Genomic DNA, 7,797 nt, shown 5'->3' with positions numbered 1-7,797 from the left:
ACCTGCTGTAGTTCCTCTCCTGCTCTATAGCCCAGCGCTGATGGCACCCCATATCACACAGGGCAGGCTCAGAATCTCTCCTCTAACCAGGGGGCTTGGCTTCACCATCATGTGTCTGTCAGTGCTCTGAAGACAAGGACACGGAGTCATGTGGAGATTGCTCTTGGCTCTTCCTTTAAAACAATTCCTCTTCAAGTCAGGTAAGAAGCAATTCTATTTCCACATAGTTACTGATTTGAGAATGCCACTGGGAAAAGAGATTAATATTTTTATGAATTTGTATCTTTACTTTATATTTTAATGAGCCTCATTAATATTTATGACTCTTTCATATATTTATAAATTCATTTTTTATTCCATATTTTGATGAATCTCCTTTCCCAGGGGCTTTGTCAAACCTCTACCTAAAGTCTCTAAAGTGGCATTCTAAAACCTCTACCTGGTGTCTCAGAAAAGCTTGCTCTGTTTGTTGCACATCCTAATCATTGCTCTCTATTTTCCCTTGACTGTAGTCTCTTATCTTGAACCAGAGCAGCAATTTAGAGTCTGAAAATGTAGATATGCATTATTTAGGGTTGTTCACAAGCTATCTAACCCTCAGCATAAAACAATGACGTGGTTTGACAGGAAATAGGTTTTCTGGGGTGCTGTGGTCAGGCCAATGGGTGATCAGATTTTAATCTATGCCCCAGTTTGGCCACTGGGGCATAGGATCCGCCTCTGAGAACACAGAGGTTAAACGCAGAGCTCTCCCCTGGAAGGCTCTCTTGGGATTTCCGGCGGGAAAAGGATTTGGATCTCTTCCCCCGTCCCAGCTGCCGGCTGGGCGGGAGGGGGGGAAGCCATACGGCTGTGAGGTAGGCCGGGCCTGGGACAGAGATGGGAGGTAGGCCTGGCCCAAGGGTGGAAGAAGTACTGAGAGGTATTTCCCCCCACCAGACGGAGAGAGAGAGAGAGAGAGAGAGCCGTGCCGGGGACGGTTATCTTGAAATTTGATACCATGTGCTGTGGCACAGCCCGGCCTGCGTGGAAGGTGGAGGTGGTACTGGGAGTCCCCGCTTGTAGGAGCTTTCAAACCCCTTTGTGGACAATGAAAACTTTGCAGAGCATTGACCTTTCCTGGAGTGGAGGATGAAGAGGGAACTGAGCATGTGTTGAAGGTCTGAGTGGGAGAGATGTGAAAAGAATGGAGAAGAACCTTGGGTGGAAGAGATGATGGAGTGGCTCTTTTGCTGGACTCTTTGTATAGCCATGGACGGAACCATGTTTCCTTGTGATACAGAGACTGCATTTCAGGGGGAGGCAATGCCTCACAACCAGGAGGGTTCAGTGTTGGTACCCCTCAGTCTCAGGGCGTGAAAAAATTTGGGGGGGACAGGTGTCCCAAAGGAGAGACTGTGCCCTTTTTGGAATGGGACAAGGCATCCTTAAAAGATGACCCTGTTCAGTGGTGAGAGCACTGGACATGAAGGAAGAGGTTACCATGGCATAAGAAGGACTCCTTCTCCTCTTGATGAACTGAAGATTGATTGTCTGAAGGGTAGTGCCGGACTGAGAGTTGGTGATTTGGGCAATGTATTGTATTGGAAATTTGGTGGGAAGAACGAGGAGATGTATTTAAGTTTTCATTTTCCTTGTGTGTTTTTTTTTCCCCTCTTGTAGTTTAGTTAATAAAGTCGTCTTTGTTTCTAAGGGGGAGCCTGCTTTGCTTATTCCTGGTCACATCTTATAGCAGACACCAGGGAGGGTGTATTTTCATGGGGGCACTGGCATTGTGCCAGTGTCAAACCATGACAAACAGTTCACAGCAATTTATAAAGTTAAAATCAAACTTAAGGAACAGTTTAACTTAAAAACTTATTAAACCTTGAAATACTTCTCTTGTAAGGTATTTGCTTAGTCCACAGAAGGAACTTTCCACCATTTCAGTGGGAAAGGCAATTGTTTATACTTGCCCTATTTTTAGAGGCAACAGTTCTGGCAGTGAAGATGGTGAAGTAATACTTTCTTTTCTTGAGTCAACATTATTTACACTGTAATTATAAATATTGAATAAACTCTTAATTTCAAAAACAGAATGCACCATATACATGAATGCCAGCAGACAAAAATGCTTTCGAAGCAGCTAAATAATACAAAATCTGAACTAAAACAGACAGTGTTTTGGGACAGAGTTATAAAAATAGACCCACTTCTCCAAATGCTCAGTGGAATTTACTCTGAGAAACAGCTCCAAGCCAGTTACCTTCTCAAAAGGATGTAAACGCTTTTAATTCTAAAACTCTCCCAAATATTTTGTCAGAAAAGGCTAACAAATGTCTACCAATATAACCAGTTAGAAATACAAAATTCTAACTATATGAAAGCTGTGCCTGCCCAAACCCATTCCATAATGGCATGGATTATGCACACACCATCCAAACAGCCACTCTACACAATGCAAGCAAACAAAGCAATTATATTAAACTGAGCCTTCTTGTGTAACCCCAAGAATGAAGTTAAACCACGGAGCAGAGGATTTACAGCTAATGTCAAATAATTTGTCATAATATCCACATAATACAAATTAGGCCGATAGAAAGTAAATTTATGCCTATTTTTTAGAACTTAGCCCCTCAAATTTTTAGACTTTAAAAAGGTCATAACAAACAGAAGAAGCAATTGTGCAGTTTCCAGGAATGTCTTCCCTCTTATATTAAAGCACCAACCCTTCAACCAATACAGAAAAGTTTGAGCAGGGAAGATCTTGAAGCAGAAACTCATTTTAAACACAAGGGGAAACATCCTGAAAATTGTTTTCAGGAAACCAGAAATCTCTTCCTGTTGATTCAGTCAGCTGCTTACATAAACCATTTGTGATTTCCAAATCTGATCTTTCTCAATGGCTCTGCCTTCCCTAGTTTTAGCATAAAAAATTTTCAGGGTGCCCATACAGTTTACTAGGGTTCATTTTTACCCCTAGGTTCTTTCTCTTGGCTAGATTAACATGGAAAGCTATGTAGAAGGGAGAGGGAAAATATCTGGGTTGCCAGCAGAGACACAGTTTCAAATTCCCACCGGGAATTAGATTATTCCCATAGATGGAAGTGCTACTTAAATGACAAAAAATAAAGGCATAATAAGCCCTTTATATGGACTGTTAGGCATAACATTCATCCCACAGCAGAGAATTTAATCTTACCAAAATTTAATAGCAGATCAAAGTTTCTCACAGAAATTTAGTCTGCACAGCACAAATACAAATGTGTTGGAAGACTCAGAGTACAGATTTCACATGATCCTGAACAGTCCCAAAAAGCACTTCACAGGAATCCAACTGGGAGACTGGCAAAAACCTCAGCCTTGATAGTTCGACAAGACCATGCTGAGTAACCTCTATAGCCTGATGCTGTATGTCCGTCACAGGGCTTTACATCACCTCTGCTTCCTTACTGATTTGTAGGGGACAGGACTGTCAGGACCCAGGACATCCCTCTGGCTGTCCTCAGCAGCCAAGACCCCTGCCAGGGGTCTCAGAGACCCTGACACAGAGCCCAAAAATGCCTGTAGTTTTGATTATGACCCGTGGAGCAAGTTACCAACCTTAGATGAAGATCTGCAAACCATGACAAATTAAGTAGAATGATAGTGAATTTATCACGAGGTGAAAAAGTAGATTTTGGAGTTTTAGAATAAGAATTCAGAAGAGCAAGATGGAAAGATCTGGATGTATCCAGCCTTTCTTCTTCTTCTTCTTAGCCTCCATCTTCTGCTGTGATGTTGGCACTTTTAGATTAGTTTAGAGTAGAAGCTCACTGTCTAACATAAGTGATAAGTATTGGAAAGTTATTGTAAACATTGTATACATAGTTTTTAGTATAAAGACATAACACCACCCCGGAGTCAGGCAAAATGCCTCTGTCTGTCTTGCTGAGTGGACCTCAGCAGCACAAGAGAAAGAATTTTATAGATAAGATACAATAAACAACCTTGAGACTGAGAAATGAAGAGCCCTGACTCTTTCTTCAAGTGCTGGGCTGAAAAAAGAGACATTCCAACTTTTCTCAGAGTCACTCTGACCAGCTAGAAGCCCCGACTAGGACCACACTGGAAGGATTCCCCCTCAATGCTTCTCATTCTTGGTAGATCACCAAATAGCTCCTATGTAAACCTTATGAACTTGAGTCTTTTCTCTTCCTTGACGCTGGGATTTCTGCTCTTCCAGGGAAAACTCAACTTTTGCCTAAGAAGCAGCCAACCTACTCAAGGAACTAAATTTATCCAATTCCAATTTTTCAGTTGCTCAAGTGGCCAGACAGCCACTGTATAAACACTGCAGTTCCGACAGGCAGCCAAACCAAAGCATGGCTGGGGAGTACAGGCAGAGCAACAAATCCTCCTTCCAGTGAAGTGAATGGGAAAAGGATTTCAGCTCATGATTACTACTAGAAGTTGCAATAAGATTTATCTCTTCTGGTGCTGAAATAAGTCTAGAAGTATAATAAAACCTCGATCTTGGCCTTATTATCGAGCAATGCAAGGATGGTCCGGGAGCCCAGTCCCTCTGGGAGACAGAGTGCCCGAATGCCCAGTTAGCTCGTGGCCGTAGCCGCAGGTTACCCTTTAGCAAGCTTGGTGATTGTCAGCTCTTTAGTGATTATCAGCTCTCTTAGGATATCAGCTCTTTGCTTGCTTGCTAGGGTGCCCTTGGCTGAGGCTGAAGCAGACGCGAGAGAGGTGTTCCACAGCGATGGTTTTATTGGGGGAGTCTGTGAAGGGTCTCAGCGACAGCTCTTCTTCTGTCGAAATGGCTAAAACAGCCCCTTTTTATAGGGTATAGGGGGATCCAAACTTGTCCAATAGTAAGGGTTAGGGAGAATGACCTATGAGGTTACTAAGATAAGGCTAAGGGGCAGGGGATCGGAGACAGGAGCTTATTTTGCTGTCTCATCCTGACTCAGCAGTTCCTACTGTTAAGTCTCAGTCCTCCATGGAGCGTTCCCAAGCTCTATGGAGTCTGCTACATAGAAGGTAGAACTCTCAGCTGCAAATTAGGAAGAGATGGGAGTGCTGAGGGCAGTGGGAGAGGGAACTGCTCACAACAGAAGAACCCTGGCCAACAGCACTCTTACCCTATTGATAAATAACATTATGACAAACTGAAAATTCTAAAATTAAAATATCAATCTCAAGAAGCACTATATACCTAAGTGTAAAAATATTCCTGAATAATTCATCTGACATCTTACTATCAATTCAGGTCAAACAGAACACATTTACCTTTGTTTGACTCAACTCCAATCCTGTTCTTCCACAGAGACAACAGCACAAATAGCTACTTGACTCCAGGCACATCACTTGGAGACAGAGCAGGACACATCAGCTCTGTCTCATCTCTCCAGTGCAAATACTCTATGTTGGGACACCCAGAGCTGTCAGGGAAACAAGCCAGCTTTCTCTCACCCCAAGTCTTCTAATCTCTCATTCCAAACATTATGCCTTCCATGCTGTCCAAGAAAGTATTCTCTTCTGTTTTGATCAAAGCCTAATGAGTTCTCCTAGTTGCTGCTATCATCATCACAGATTTCTCACTCCTAGGTTAATTAGTCCAGAAAGGAAATAAGACTGACTAAGTGAATTTCAAAGTTATCACAGAATCACAAAATATTCTGAGCTGTTGGAAGGCAGCCCACAAGGATGATCAAATCCAACTCTGAAATGAATGGCCCATATTGGTATCTAGCCCTCCACCTTGGCTTCACTAGCACCATGCTCTAACTGAGCCATCTATCTCAGGTTGTGACAAGATAAAGGACACCAGAGAATGCCAATATTTATCATCCCTAGACAGGATCAGTCAGCTGAAATAACTGGTTGCTTAACAGAAATCAAATTTAATGCATGCAACAGTCGTGAGAGTATGCTTTCCTTTTACTCCATGCTGAGACATCAACCATGTTACTCAGGCCCCCAGTTGCACATTTTCTTTTTCTGTACATTTTGATGGACCAATCACGCAGCCCAGCAAGGGTGGCAGACACGTGTCAGTGGGTTCCACATGAACTCCAGGCAGTGTGTGCCCAGGATCTGGGCTCTCTGGAGCTCCTGCAGACAGACAGGAGCAGGGACATTCTCCCTAGGTCTGTCTACTGGTATGTATGTTGTCTTTCCTTGAGGGTCTGCCTCCTGGTTTGGAAACAAGGACAAGCTTTCAAAGAAGCCATTTTCACTTTGTGATTACTGTGAACCAGGAAGATGAAAACACCTTCCAATGATGGAGTGACTGTTGTGAACACTCAAGTACCAGAGAGGGAAAGATGGAGAGGGTGTCCAAATGAGCAAGAAAATACCACGCTTCATGCCAAGTCCTTTGCAAAGAACAAGAATGATCAGGAAGGAACTTGTCCAGGACCAAGAGAAACAACAAATCAGGGAAGCCTGAACAGCGAAGTGCAAAATCAGGAGGAAAGAAGCTGAAATCAAGATCACTTTAGGAGTGAATAAAATATAAATCATTATGTCAGTGTGTGTTTCCTTATCAAATTACAATAACAAACTCTTACAAAAAACAGGCAATCTGTCTGATCCATATTTCATAAGCAAGGACCAACCTGCTTAACCTCTGTTTTAAGTGAGAAGTGGGAAACTTTCTTTTGTCAACCACTACACTCAGATACATTGTTTTCCAGAAGTGATGTATGAGACTGCAATTAATAAGGAAATATGTCTCCTCCTTTTCCTCTAAGGAAACCCAGATTAGGCTGGGCTGGCAACCCTGTTCTTTATTTCCCAGTTCTGCCTGTCCAGGTGGCCACACTTCCTTCTCTCACAGGCAGAGTGTCTCAAAGCACCAAATTCACTTTATTACCTTCTCCCAGGATGCTCACTGAATATGGTCATCAAAAAACCTAAGCGCTTTCAACTTGAAGCTGCAGGACTTTCAGACCTTTCTGGGTGAAAAAATACTGGTCATCAACATGCAAGTTCTTGTTCAGTGTGAATTCTGTCACCAACTTAATCCATCTTAGGAAAAAAAAATCCAGACAAACCGCCACCATACATCCTCTTAGTTTCTAGCTTAGCTTCCTTCCCTCACGTCTTGTTATGCAACAGACTTTGAGAGCAGCTGCCACCATGCTTTCAAAGCAAACAGCATTTTAGTTGGCAGAATAGCAGCTGGGAGACACAGAAGTGAAGCAGGCAGGAACATGGCATGACATGATATGGTAAAGTCACCCAGGAGCATCCCAAGTCTACTTCTCAGACTTGGAAACTGGAAACAATGTGCAGAGGCAAAATTCATGGGCTGGTGAAGGATAAGGAAAGGAGAAAGGAAAAAACACAAGTATGCATTCACTACTTCAGAGGCAGCTGAAGCAGCTGCCTGACCTTGGGCTGGGTGGTCAGTGTGGCAAGGCAACAGGAAAACACTCAAAACATCCAAGGCAAAAAGGAAGTCATTCTCACAGTGTGATCAGAAGTGATTTTTTTTTCAAATTCTGTCTTTTATAGGAACCAAGCTCTGTGTATTGGTGGTTTGAAGACCCTCTCTACATCCCTGTGGTTATGTTACCTCTCACAGACACTTTACCTTCCTGTCCCTTATGTCAGCACAATTCAGAGTAATGACATCCTTGAGCATGTCAGGGATAAAATAACACAAAGAGAAGAGACATCTGTAGGAATTAAACAATGCACTGTGACTTGAAAAGCAAGGCAAATGTTTTAACAGGTTCTAAGGACCAGGCTGTCAGCCAAAAAAGCAACCTTTTATAGATTTTACAGTGACCTTGAGGTTCCCCTGAGGAAACATGCTGT

This window comes from Ammospiza nelsoni, chromosome 2 (genome assembly GCF_027579445.1).
Source record: "Ammospiza nelsoni isolate bAmmNel1 chromosome 2, bAmmNel1.pri, whole genome shotgun sequence".
Classification (NCBI taxonomy): Eukaryota; Metazoa; Chordata; class Aves; order Passeriformes; family Passerellidae; genus Ammospiza; species Ammospiza nelsoni.
The sequence above is the reverse complement of the archived record's forward strand: the minus strand, read 5'-3'. Positions refer to the sequence as shown.